The following is a 13,348-nucleotide window of genomic DNA, read 5'->3' on the forward strand; positions in this document are numbered from 1 at the left end:
CAGAGGGTCACAAGATAAATCTGAGGGGTCAAGAGTTATTTTTGACTGTTTTACTTTTTTCCTCTAATCTCTGTTGTTCGTTGTGAAACACTGGACAGTTTTATACAGAGCCTGAGAGGGTCCACAGAGGAAAAAACAAACAAATTTGTGCTTTCAATTAAATAATTAGCGCTCTGGTTTTAATCAATTTGCCAGTCAGCTGGGAGTTTTTCAGCGAATAAGTGAGATATCTGTTCAATCTATCTATAAATCTATAAATTATAAGAGATAACATTGTTGTGCTTAAAGTATATCCACATATCTCAGCTCAGAATTATGTTATATTGAGAGCACAAATCAGGCAGCTCCTATAGTTTTACCTCTTCAGCTCTTCAAAAATGATTCATAAGTCTGAGGAGGGAACATCCCCTCTGTGGTCGGACTACACGGAGCTCATGGACACGTGCAGCCTCAGAGAAAACGGTTGTGAGCAGACATCGCTTCACTTAAAAGGGTTACGAGCCAGTATATGTCTGGGAAACACCAGCGTGGAGCTCACAGTATCTGACAACAGGCTGATGTCTCCGCTTGAATAAAACAGAATCTGACTTTGATCTTACATAGCGGGGTCTTCCTCGCTGCAGAGTGTGTGTGTGTGTGTGTGTGTGTGTGTGTTGGCGGCAGGGCAGGCAGGCAGGGCAGCTGCACACATCGATTTTTAAATGCAGAGGAGATGGTTTATGGATCGGCTGCCTGAGAAAAGCTGAGCACTCATTACCTCACTCTCCAGAGTCTGCAGCAGGCACACACACACACACACACACACACACACACACACACACACACACACACACACACACACACACACACACACACATATAGAGGAAAGAAGCTAGATGTGAAAAGACGGTATGAACGTCACTGTGTGTGTGTGTGTGTGTGTGAGGATGAATATATGAATATATTACAAAGCTGTTAATGAGTGAGTGAGACTGTTCCACTCGCTCAACTGAGTGTGAAACCTCTCGATGTGTGTGTGTGTTGGTGTGTTGGTGTGTGTGTGTTTTATCTTAGGTTAAAATGGCGTAATGAGGCAGCTCTCTCTCTCTCTCTCTCTCTCTCTGTGTTTCACGCTGCAGAAAGTCTCGAGTGTGAAGCTGCTGCACATGTTTGTTATACTTGTGAGGACCGCTCATTGATATGATGTGTTTAAAAGCCTCCTTTGCTCAAATATGTGTTTTTTTCTTCTTCACTGTTTGTTTTCACGTTCATCTGCTGAAGGAGGAAAGTTTCTCTGAGCTCAACCTTAAATCTCACTTTAACACGTGGAGCTACTGGCAGGATTTGTGACATCACAGCTAGTTTGGAGCCAATCGTGGTCCAGTACTCAACTGACACGAGTGTGATGTGGAAACTTGAAACCTCCAGTTACACAAACACTGAGAGTAGACTTGATTCTGCATTTTTACCACATCAGACACAAATTATTATTCAAACTGGAGTATTTTATATACATCTACTATACATATACATAAGTTTAAACCTGACACATCTAAACTAGAGCTGCAACGACACGTCGATTAATTGATTAGTCGTTCAACATTTTAGTCATTTTTTAAAGCAAATATGACAAAGATTTGGTTGTTTCAGCTTCTCAAATGTGAAGATTGAAAGCTTTTCTTTGTCATTCATTAAAATAAACTGTTTTTTTTAGTTTTGAACTGCTTGTTAGACATTTAAAGACGTCACCTTTGACTCTTTTATGGATAAAACGACTAATCCTAGACCAGAAGGTGGTTGTATGCTCCTTCAGATGTGCTTCTCAAACAGTGGAAAAGCCATTTTTGTAAGTTTCCAACAAGCTGACATTCACACCCACTTCACGCCATGATTGGTCAGCTGTTGCGGAGGTGAGAAATTAACTTCTCTCAACTATTAATGTCACTTTTCATGTGAATAAACGAGTCTGACCGCCTTCCAGGAGAGTTATCCGTCGCCCCCCCCCCCCCTCCCCTCTCAGTGACAGTCGGCTCCGCCTTTTCGAGTAAAACCGTTCAGATCAACTATGAACACATTTGATTTCCAGCGAGGTCGGACGACACGTCGTGAGAAGCAGCTCCGAGCCGCCAGAACTTTAATTTCATCAGTCCTTTGAAGAAAATAAAGGCCCGGAAAAATGTCCTGGTTTTAAATATTTAACACTCTAACTGGTCCTCACAGAGACGGAAAACACAAGAGCGCACACTTCAACACTTACTCACACACACACAAGCTCATTATCGAATCCATAAAACACACACACACACACACACACACACACACACACACACACACACACACACACGTACGCCACAGCACAAGTCGACATCATCACTAGTTTGGAGACGACTTCAAGAAAGCAACACATTTACTTCACATACTGATTACACTGCTCATTGTTGAGTCAGTAACACACACACACACACACACACACACACACACACACACACACACACACACACACACACACACACACACACTGATGCCCCCAGCGAGGCAGAAAATGGTTTCCAGACAACGTTAGGAACATCGCTGCTCTCTGAGGGACCAACTCACATCTGCTGCCATCTGCTGCTGCTCAGCTGTGTGTGTGTGTGTGTGTGTGTGTGTGTGTGTGTGTGTGTGTGTGTGTGTGTGTGTGTGTGTGTGTGTGTGTTGCACAGACACAGTATCATGTTTGGGTCCAGGATGAGGTCACTTATTCACTGTGGGAGAGACCGACACTGACCCTCCGACTCCAGCTCAGTCATGCACACGAACAAACACGTGCACCAGGTTTTTATGATATAACGTTCCGTTTTTAAACTTTTTAGTTTTTTAGTTTAACTACAAATTAAAAGAGAGAGTTTAGAGTTTGTCGTCCTTCTGTGTGGCTGCAGTTATGCTGCATTCATGTCCTGTGGGAGGGATGGTGGAAAGACTCCTTGTGAGGGTTCACGTCAGCTGACAACTCAAAAAAAAGTCGTGAGTTAGTCGTGTGAAGGTTTAAAATACTGTGCATTGAAAAAATTACATTATATCTATTAAAATTGGGTTTAATTATTTGAATGACGGACTTTGACGAGAGGTTTGTTTGGTTTTCAGTTGGGCTGCAACTAACAATTATATCAATTCTTCTAATGATTTTTTTTTCTTGATTAATTTTGTCCAGAAAATGTCAGTAAATATTGAAAACCGGTCGTTATAATTTCCCACAGCTCAAGGTAACTTCTTCAAACACCTTTTTTTTTTGTATGACCAACAAAAAATACTCAGTTTAACATCATGTATGAGAAAGAAAAGCATCAAATTCTCACATTTGAGAAGCTGCAACTAGCAAATATTAAGTTTTTTTGCTTTAAAAATATAATTATTAGATTATCAAAACACAGTATCTGATTCATTTTCTGTCAAGCGACTGATTGATTGTCAACTTATCGTTGTAGCTTCTGAGTTTACTCGTCTTAATTACAGCTTGTGTGTAGACGTGACTGTTTACAAGTCGAGGGCTACAATTAAAGATTATTTTCAGATGTGAGTACTTTGTCTGGTTTATAAAATGTCAAACATTGGTTTGAAATACCTAACAGGAGCTCAGAGAACATGTAAATAGCATCTCTTATCCAACCAACAGTCCCGAACCCAAAGATATTCAGTTTACAGTGACATGAAACTGACCTTCGGGGAGCTGGAAACAGAAACTGTTTTTTTCTTGATAAATGACTGAAACGGTTATTAGATTGTCAAAATTATTGATGAAGGTTTTAGATAAACGACCACGATTTCCCAGTGAAATATAATATTGGGTTTATTAAGCTTAAATGAAAACAGGAAGTGGTGCTAATTCACTCGTCTTAATGAGTGAAGCAGTTGTTTAAACCATAATCTTATAACTACACTGATCTCATGAACAACCGAAACGACGGTCATGTTTTTCCAGGTCAAACATCTGAAGCTAAGATCGACGGCAGACCTGTGAGTTCATGTTGATATACGAGTGAAGGAGGGAACTGTCAGTCATCTATCGTACAATTTAAAGAGAAGTTAAATTGTAAATTACGTTAGAGGATTTTCAGCGACCATCTGAAACCGATAGTCGTCTCTTTTCTGGCTACTTGAGCTCATAAATGTCATAAATCTTGACTGGGCCTGTTCTGCAGTGAGCTGAGTCATTTAAAATGAGCGTTCGAGCCCCGGATGAGTCGTCTCTTTGACTTCGGCTCGGTGTGTGTGTGTGTGTGTGTGTGTGTGTGTGTGTGTGTGTGTGTGTGTGTGTGTGTGTGTGTGTGTGTGAAGCAGCAGCTGAACATCTGGAGGAAGCTGTAGTCGAGTTTTCTGGTCGACCTGAGCGGTTTGGCAGCGAGAACAGAAAAACACACAAAAAAACCCAGATAAAACATCCTTCTTTAAACGAGCTGATCCGATGTGTTTTGTAAGATTTACTCATGAGTCCGTGTTTCCTTTCAGGTCACGGAGTTAACGGTGCTGAAAATGTGAATGAGTCACTTGAACAAATGTAATATTATGCCGCCTTCAGGTGCTTGTCAGAACCATTAGAATTACAAATGGAGCTTTTGTGAGTTGAATTAATCCGAAGCAGATCTGCAGAGGACAAACGCTCTTCTTCACAACCTTGAAGCTGCCAAACACAGCTGCAGATTTTACATCTCTAACCTTTAAATCACTGCTGCTGCATGAACATGATAGTATCCAGCAATCTGAGACATGAGATGTGATGTTTTCCACATCGTCAAAAGTCATTAATACCTCTGATAATGCCTCGTTTCTAGGTGTCCATATCGTAAAACTAAAAGGTACACACTGTAGCTGCTTTTACGGCCTGTTTACGGCCTGCTGTTTTACTCTGTTTATTGGTTTTTGAACATATCAATAACAAAAGCAGATAAATACAGTGTAATAGAGAGGTGAGGTGACACAGATCAACAAAAATACAGTAGTGTGATGGGTTCACAGATAAATGGTTGTTATATTACATTCGACAGGGTTTCAAACCTGGTGTTTAATTGGATAATGGAGAAAAAGCTGCCATATTTTGTTGAGTTTATTAGTGGAATAATGAAGCACATACCTGAGCTTCACTGTTCAGACTACATAAACCAGAAAATATTCACATTTGAGAAGCTGGAATCAGAGAATTTGGACATTTTTTCTTAAAAAAGACTCAAAATGATCAATCAAAATAGTTGATTTTCTGTCGATCGACTAACATAAATCAACTAATTGTTGCAGCTCTAACTGAGACAGAAGTTCATATCAGGTCTTTGTAACAGTAAAGTATATATTTTTGGCTATTTATAACTGTCTACTTACTAGGGGTGTGCCAGAATACAAATATTCGGCAAAGCATGAATAGTGTTGTTTTTTTTCTTTTCAAATGAATATTTGTTTCATACAAATATTTTAAAAACTATTTGTTTTCAGGAAGAAAAAAACAGCATGTCAAATACCAACGTGCAGGTCGGTTACGTCTCTATCTCAGTGTCTCTCCTCTGCTCCGCTGTGACGTCTATCAGCAGGTCTCAACCAGGGGAGTCACATCCACCTGCTACATGACGCACATTTCCTTATTTGGACATCAGTCCTGGAGTTGGGGGTTTTCCCCAGAGATAAAGCTGAACTACTGACACATGTGAAGTGCTCCCAAGGGACTCTCCATAACCTGTTGTTCCTCTTTTCCTTTCCACAAAGTTAGGTTGTAAAAAATAGGCACTAAAATGAAAAGTGCAAAGCAAGAATCACCTTTGAAGTTCTTCCCTACACATTACACGCTGTGCTGTTTCTGTGTTATGGGTGTATAAACAGGTAGAGGTCTGTCTGCAATGAGGCGATGAGTAAAGTTTTATCTCAGTAGTCAGCACAGATCTAGGAGACTCTGGTTCGAGACTCAGTGTGGGGACCTCCTTCATAAGGTAGTTTATTCATGATATATAGAAATACAAATACTGAGCTCTCTGCACATCCCTACTACCTTCTCAAACTTTTCTGTTCAAAGTGTAACTCACACAGTCTGGGTGTTTGTCCTCTCTGCACATGCAGGCCAAAGCAGGCTAATGTAATATAAAGTCAGCAGTAAATACTCACACACACACACACACACACATGCTGCGGCTGCAAAAACACAGAATAATGAAGTCTGACACTACATGTGGGCCCTCATTTCCCCCTTTCAGCCTATTTTTCCTGACAGATTACCAAAGGAAGATTCAATTATTCATCATCCCCCTAGAAAAAAGGCCCTCATCACAAATGCTAAAAATGTAATGAATTTCCTTATTAGAGAAGTCATTTTTCATATTCATCATTTCACAACCCTACCGTGTGTGTATGTATGTATGTATATATATATGTGTGTGTGTGTGTGTGTGTGTGTACGTAGCGCTCGCTGGCAGATGGTGTTTAATCTTCTCCGGCCATCTGGACTGACTTTCACTGGCGTCTTTTAAACGCCCACACACACACAAACACATGGCGCACTACTCTCCTATTCAACATGCTCAGGTGTGTCTTTGTGTGTGTGTGTTTGTGTGTGTGTGTGTTTGTGTGTGTGTGTGTGTGTGTGTGTGTGTGTGTGTGTGTGTGTGTGTGTGTGTGTGTGTGTGTGTCTGTGTGTGTGTGTGTGTTTGTGTGTGTGTGTGAGGGATCAGATAGATGAGACATTCCTCGGAAACAACTCATCTACTTACGGTTTAAACGGTCACAACCTCTGAACCTGGAAGCAGTAGGCTCTGTTATACTGTGTGTTTGCAGTGGTGGAAGAAGTACTGAAGTAAAAGTACCACTACAACAATGTAAAAATACTCCTATCACAAGTAAAAGTACTGGTTTTGCAGAAAATTGGCCTAAAGACTGATACGCTGTAGTACACTGAATGAAGTATGTTGTTAAAGGACAAATATTCTGCACATTTCCAGCTCTATATTTATATTCTGGGGCTCTACTGGAATATATTTGCATGATTTACAGTTAAAAACTCCTTATTTATCTTCTACTGGTCCTTTATGCAGCCCCTCAGTTCAGCCTCTGTCTGAAACAGGCCGTTTTAGCTCCTGTCTCTTTAAGCCCCGCCTCCCGATGAGCCCACTCTGTTCTGATTGGTTAGTTTCAGGAAGTTTCCTCCAGCTCCGGAGGCTACGTAAACAAACTATAGTAGCAGGATTTCACTTCTTTTCACCCGTACATGTTCGAGCTGAAATCAGATCCAAAATATGAAGGACAACTTGAACAACACATGAAACAACGTTAGCAACAAACAGACGGCCGTTTGTGGGCATGTGCGAACAATCTGACATCATCACAACAAGGAAGTAGAGGCAACTTTGCACACAAAGTATTTAGAGCAGGTTGAAGCCCTGACTTTTGACTTACAGGCAGCATTTCTACATACGTTCACCTCAAGTTTTGGAACTTTGAACATGTTTAACATCCGACATCAGAACAGTATAAAAATAACAGAAAATCACAAAAAAGCATCTTATATTCCCTTTAATACTGAAGCATCATTGTGAAAGCAGCATTTTATTATTGTAGCTGCTTGAGGTGAAGCTAGTTTGAACTACTTTATATACCAACCCTGTTTCATAGAAAGTACATTTAAATACAAAATTGTATTTAAAAAAAAACAGGTGAAGTTTTTTGTGAATGAATTAAGTGCTACAAGTGCTGCCAGTACCCAAATATAACCATAAGAAGTTTTTTTATTGCTGTAGTTATAACAAGCAGATATTTTAGTGAGAAAAAAAGAAACAACATTGTCTCTGAACATTTCACTCATATGTTCAGTATCAACATTTATGGAACTTGCCAAAAACTAATTAATTAACAACATTTTCTCATTATGTTGAGAGAAAACATAAGTCAGCCAACATTACATGTGCAGTATGTTTCTAGCAAAATGTATTTGTTGTTGCAATTCAGTTGTGTGATTTTATGTATCTGAATTGGAGTAGAAGTATAAAGTTGCACAAAATGGAAATACTCAAGTGAAGTACAATAAGCTAAAGTTGTACTGAGTAAATGTGCTGTGTGTGTGTGTGTGAGTGTGTGTGTGTGTGTGTGTGTGTGTGTTAATGTTAATGTGTGTTAATGTTAATGTGTGTTAAAGCTCTGAAACACCAGAGGAATCATCGCCAGGCCAGGTTAGGACATTTTGTTAGCTCTCATTCTGTAAAAGGAGCTATTTTAGTGTTTTGGGTTCGGCACTTAGCGGTTATTTGTCTCCATCTGTGGTCATCCTTCTGTGTGTGTGTGAGTGTGTGTGTGTGTGTGTGTGTGTGTGTGTGTGTGTGTGTGTGTGTGTGTGTGTGTGAGTAAGGGAGGGAGGGAGGAAGTGTGTTTGTGTGTGTGTGTGCTCAAGCCTAAACACCTAAAATGGAAACCTTCACCCCACCCATGCTGGCTAGAGTAGATATTGATGAATACAGAGAGAGAGAGAGAGAGAGAGAGAGAAAGAGGGAGTATTGATTTGATAGGAAGAGGCATAAAGCGAGGGAGGGAGAGTGTGTGTGTGTGTGTGTGTGTGTGTGTGTGCTTTTGTGTGTGTGTGTGTGTCAGAGAAGAAGCAGATAATAAATGAACAAGACGAAGAAGAAGAAGAAAGATTTTTATCTCCTCCCAGTTTAGTTTCTGTCAGGATCAGTTGGTACAATCTTCTGTGGTATTGGGCAGGGTCAGTGTGTGTGTGTGTGTGTGTGTGTGTGTGTGTGTGTGTGTGTGTGTGTGTGTGTGTGTGTGTGTGTGTGTGTGTGTGCTCTCACTGGGACCAGTAGTCCTAATGAGGCGAGACGTCATTTCTGAGGTCATGGTTAGGGGTTAGGGTTTGGGTTAGACTCTCTATGATGAATAGAAGTCAATGCAACGTCCTGACAAAGATAGCTTCCCTGTGTGTGTGTGTGTGTGTGTGTGTGTGTGTGTGTGTGTGTGTGTGTGTGTGTGTGTGTGTGTGTGTGTGTTGGAGCTCTATGATTGGTCTGTTCCTGGAGAGAGCTGTGTTCAGGAAAAGAGGCGCCGAGTTACACAGATTACATCATCACCCTGTGACCTCACAATGGCAATACCCACAATGCCTTGTTCAACAACACACACACGGACACACACACACACACACAGACACACACACACACACACACACACACGGACACACTTAAACACTGATATACTTGTGAGGTCCGGTATGGATGGTCTTTATTTATTTCCTGACCTCTGATCTTCACCCTCAACCTAACTGATGCTGGAAGAAACTAATATTTTCATTATCAGTAAATCCGTTAAAATATGTTTTTTTAATTAATCAATTATTAATTTAGTCTATAAACGGTTAAAACGATGACAAAAGCCCTTCATAAGTTACCAAATCCCAAACAGACGTCTTTAAACTGTTAATTTTGTCTAAACAACAGTAAAAATTCAATTAAACTCCAAAATATACAGAAAATCAGCAAATCTGCACATTTTATAAACTGTAAACAGCATATTACCGCTAATCTTTTTGAATTTTATACATTAAAGGTATTTTAACGCCTGCGGCTCATTTTACGCCTCTGAGTAACATTAAAAACAGTCTGTGACCTCTAATCCACTCAGCGCAGGTTTTACAGCACATGTTCGAGCCGCCCACCAAAATAGATTTACAGCCAGAGATGCAGATTGATCGGAAAGTACCACCGAGTTGCACAGTCATAGTATAGATTAGATAAATGGATTACCTAACTGGAAACTGGCTCGTTGTTAATTCAGCGATGCTTCCAACTTTCACAGCTCGCAGGAAACATTTATTGTAAAAGTATAAAGTTATTTCAGAATAATAAAACAGGCTCGACTTTTATATTTTGATAGAAAGAGCTGAAAATGTTTTTCTCCATTAATTGATTGACTGATAATTAACTTTTTTATCACTTATTTAATAATTTCCCAATTCAGTTAAATCAAACAACAACATTAGTTGCAACCATAGAAGGAAAGTTTGTCGCTTGTTTTTCACTGATTGACCAGGAAGTGAAAGCAACATGATTATTTTCATTATTGATTAATCTGCTTGTAGTTTTCCTGATTAATTGGTTAGTTGTTTGGTGAATAAATCATCAGAAAACACTGAATAATAGCCACAGCTCAAAGTGAAGTCATCAAATGCTTCTTTTTTTCCTGAGCAGCAGTCCAAAATCCAAAAATTTTAAATTTACTGTGATGTAAGAATGTAAAGAAAAAGCAGCAAATTCTTCATCAAATCAAACATTTTTTGTTTATAATGTGATAATTAATTAATTGACTAATCGTTGCAGCTCTACAACATATAAAGCAAAGCAAAAAATGTAAATTAAAGATATAATTTGGGTTTATAATCTTTTTTTTTTCACCTGGGAACCATTTTTATATTGATAATGTTTCTGCAGTATGTGGACCTGGTGGTGGGGGTCACGATGGAAATAAAGATCAAATGTTTGGATATTATAAAGTGCACATTAGGCATTTTATTTTCCACAGAAACTCTCAGAGATGTTTGTTTTTGTTTTATAATTAGTTGTAACAGTAGAAGGAACAGAGTCAGATCACAGTGATGACGGGCTGATAATCTCGTCTACAGATTTCCTATTTTAATTTAAAATCAACATCCTGTTGTTGTTGTTGGTTTAACTCGCCGTGATGAAAAAGAAAAGATGCAGGAATGACCTCAAACAGCAACAAGCTTAAGGTAATTACGGCTCAAATAGCTCATAAAGTTATATAATTATTTCTCAGCTGTTATCGTTTCATCATGGCCTGCTAGTAAATGTTTGTGGGTTGGTAATCACTGAATCTAATCAATAAGGCAGAGCAGGAAATGACCAGAAACTCACTTCAAACTGCCCTTTAAACCCTAACCTAACCTCTGTGGCTAATTTAAAGGGACGTATTCTGCACATTTCCAGCTCTATATTTATATTCTGGGGCTCTACTGGAATATCTTTGCATGATTTACAGTTAAAAACTCCTTATTTATCTTCTACTGGTCCTTCATGCAGCCCCTCAGTTCAGCCTCTGTCTGAAACAGGCCGTTTTAGCTCCTGTCTCTTTAAGGCCCGCCTCCTGATGAGCCCACTCTGTTCTGATTGGTCAGCTTCAGGAAGCTTCTTTTGGATCTGGAGGTAAAACAAACAATAGCAGCAGGATTTCACTCCTCCTTTACTCCAAATGGAAACTTCTCAAATACATCAGTACGTTTCTGAATCTTATCTGAAATACGGGAGTGGACGACGTGAACAACCTTGGCAAACAAATGCTGCAGAACGGACGCCGTCTGAGGTCATGTGTGAACAATGTGGCATCAGTTTGATGGGGAAGTAGAGGCCAGTTTGCAATTCAAGTCTTGAGAGCAGGTTGAAGCCCTGGCTTTTGACTTGCAGGAAGCATTTTTACATACGTTCACCTCAAGCTTTGCAACATCATAATAGTATATAAATAACAGAAACTCACAAAAAACATGTTATGTCCCCTTTTACCCTCAGTAGGGCTGCAACAAACTATGATATTATACATTTTTATATATATTTTCTTGATTAATCAATGAATCCTTTGGTTCATAAAATGTCAGAAAACAATAGTCCACAATATCCCCGATCATTTTAATGTCTTTATTCAGTTTACTATAATGTAAGAGGCCAAGAATCATCATGAAAAGCTTCACGATTTGCTTGAAAAATAACTTTTTGTCGTCAATTAATTTTCTTTTGATCGACAAATCCAATAACTGCACAGTCATCGCAGCTCTAAACCTCATCAATAGAAAAACACAGACAGATGAACATGTGTGTGCAAGGAGGGAGAGTTAGGGAATTTCCTCTGGACCATCAGGGATGAGGAGGAGGAGGAGGAGAAGGAGGAGGAGGAGGAGGAGGAGGGAGTGATGGGGAGTTTCCCTGCAGTGTTACTGGGATGACCAAAGGAGAGGAAGATGCAGCAGAGAGGAGGAAGAGGAGGAGAGATGACACTTTTGGCCACGCTGACTCAGTTTAAAAGTGCTGAGATGGACCATCGCCAAAGTCGGGTGGAAGCGTGCCCGACCCGCCTCTGAGCGGGTCACAGTGATGTCATCATTCAGGGACGAGCTAGGCTAACTTCTGGTTTGAACGGGATAAAATGATTCGGCTCCTCTGGACTTCCAAATGTTATCAGACCGAAAGGGTCAAATTCTGATAGTGAAGCGAGTCATTTCCCGAGGGTCGTGACGCTCAAAAAAACGTATCCACCGTCTTACTGACCACTTCCTGGGTGCTCAAGTAAACGGTGCTAAAGACGGCGTTGCTTTTAAGACAGGCGCGTCATCAGTTAGAGACGCACCTCCCAGCGGGTAGTCCTGTTTGTAATGGAGATGCAAATTCCTGCCGCGTTTGGCCGACCCGCCGACTCAAACCGAGTCACGCCAAGTCAGCACATGTGTACGGAAAACCCCTGAGAGAGAGAGAGAGAGAGAGAGAGGGAGAGAGAGAGAGAGAGAGAGAGAGAGAGAGAGAGACCCTCCCCCACTCAATAGTCAGACTGACCTGAGCTGTAATTTGACACAGAGATTTGAAACCCACGTCTAGTCTCATTTCTGTCCTTCATCCTCCTCCTCCTCCTCCTCCTCCTCTTCGTCTCTGTCTGCTGAGGTATTTCATGTCAGACGCTCCCTGGTCTTCCCCCCTCGTCTCACACTCTCACACACAGGATCATCCTTTTGTTTATAATTCACCCTCCATTTTGATTTATCAGGACCTTTCGCTTTGTTTCTGTTCTTTATCTCCTCTTCTTTCTTCTTTCTTTCTCTTTTCATTTCCTTTTTATTTTTCCTTTCCTCTCTTCTCCTGTTTCCTTTATTCTCCTCTTTTTCTTTATCCTTTCCTTTCCTTCCTTTCCTCACTTGTTTCCTTTCCTTCCTTTCCTCTCTTGTTTCCTTTCCTTCCTTTCCTCTCTTGTTTCCTTTCCTTTACTCTCATCACCTTTATTTCCTTTTTCCTTTTCTTTGCACTCCTCTGCTCTTTCCTTTAATTAATCCCCCCTTCTCTCCTGTTTCCTTTTTTTGTCCTCTTTTCTTTGCTCTTCCTCTTTCCTCTCTTTTCATTTCCTTTTTTAACATCCTTTTCCTTCCTCTCATCTCATCTCCTCTTTCCTTTAATTTATTGTCTTTCACTTCCTTTCCTCTTCTGTTTCCTTTTCTTTCCTCTCCTCCTTTTTCTCCTATTCTTCTTTTCTTTTATTCTCTCCTCTCCTTTGTTTTACCTTTACCCTCCTGTCATTTCATTTCCTTTTTTAAATATCCTTTCCTTCCTCTTATCTCCTCTTTCCTTTTGTTTATTCTCTTCTTTTCTTTCCTCTTCATTTG

At 40.2% G+C, this 13,348-nt stretch overlaps 1 protein-coding gene across 2 annotated transcripts in view; it reads left to right on the forward strand.

Moving 5' to 3' along the window:
* The window catches only part of rps6ka3b (ribosomal protein S6 kinase, polypeptide 3b), a 63,794-nt gene that overhangs the window by 12,133 nt on the left and 38,313 nt on the right, over positions 1–13,348 (forward strand). The gene's annotated exons all lie outside the window — the stretch shown is intronic.

Source organism: Thunnus thynnus, chromosome 21, assembly GCF_963924715.1.
Source record: "Thunnus thynnus chromosome 21, fThuThy2.1, whole genome shotgun sequence".
NCBI lineage: Eukaryota > Metazoa > Chordata > Actinopteri > Scombriformes > Scombridae > Thunnus > Thunnus thynnus.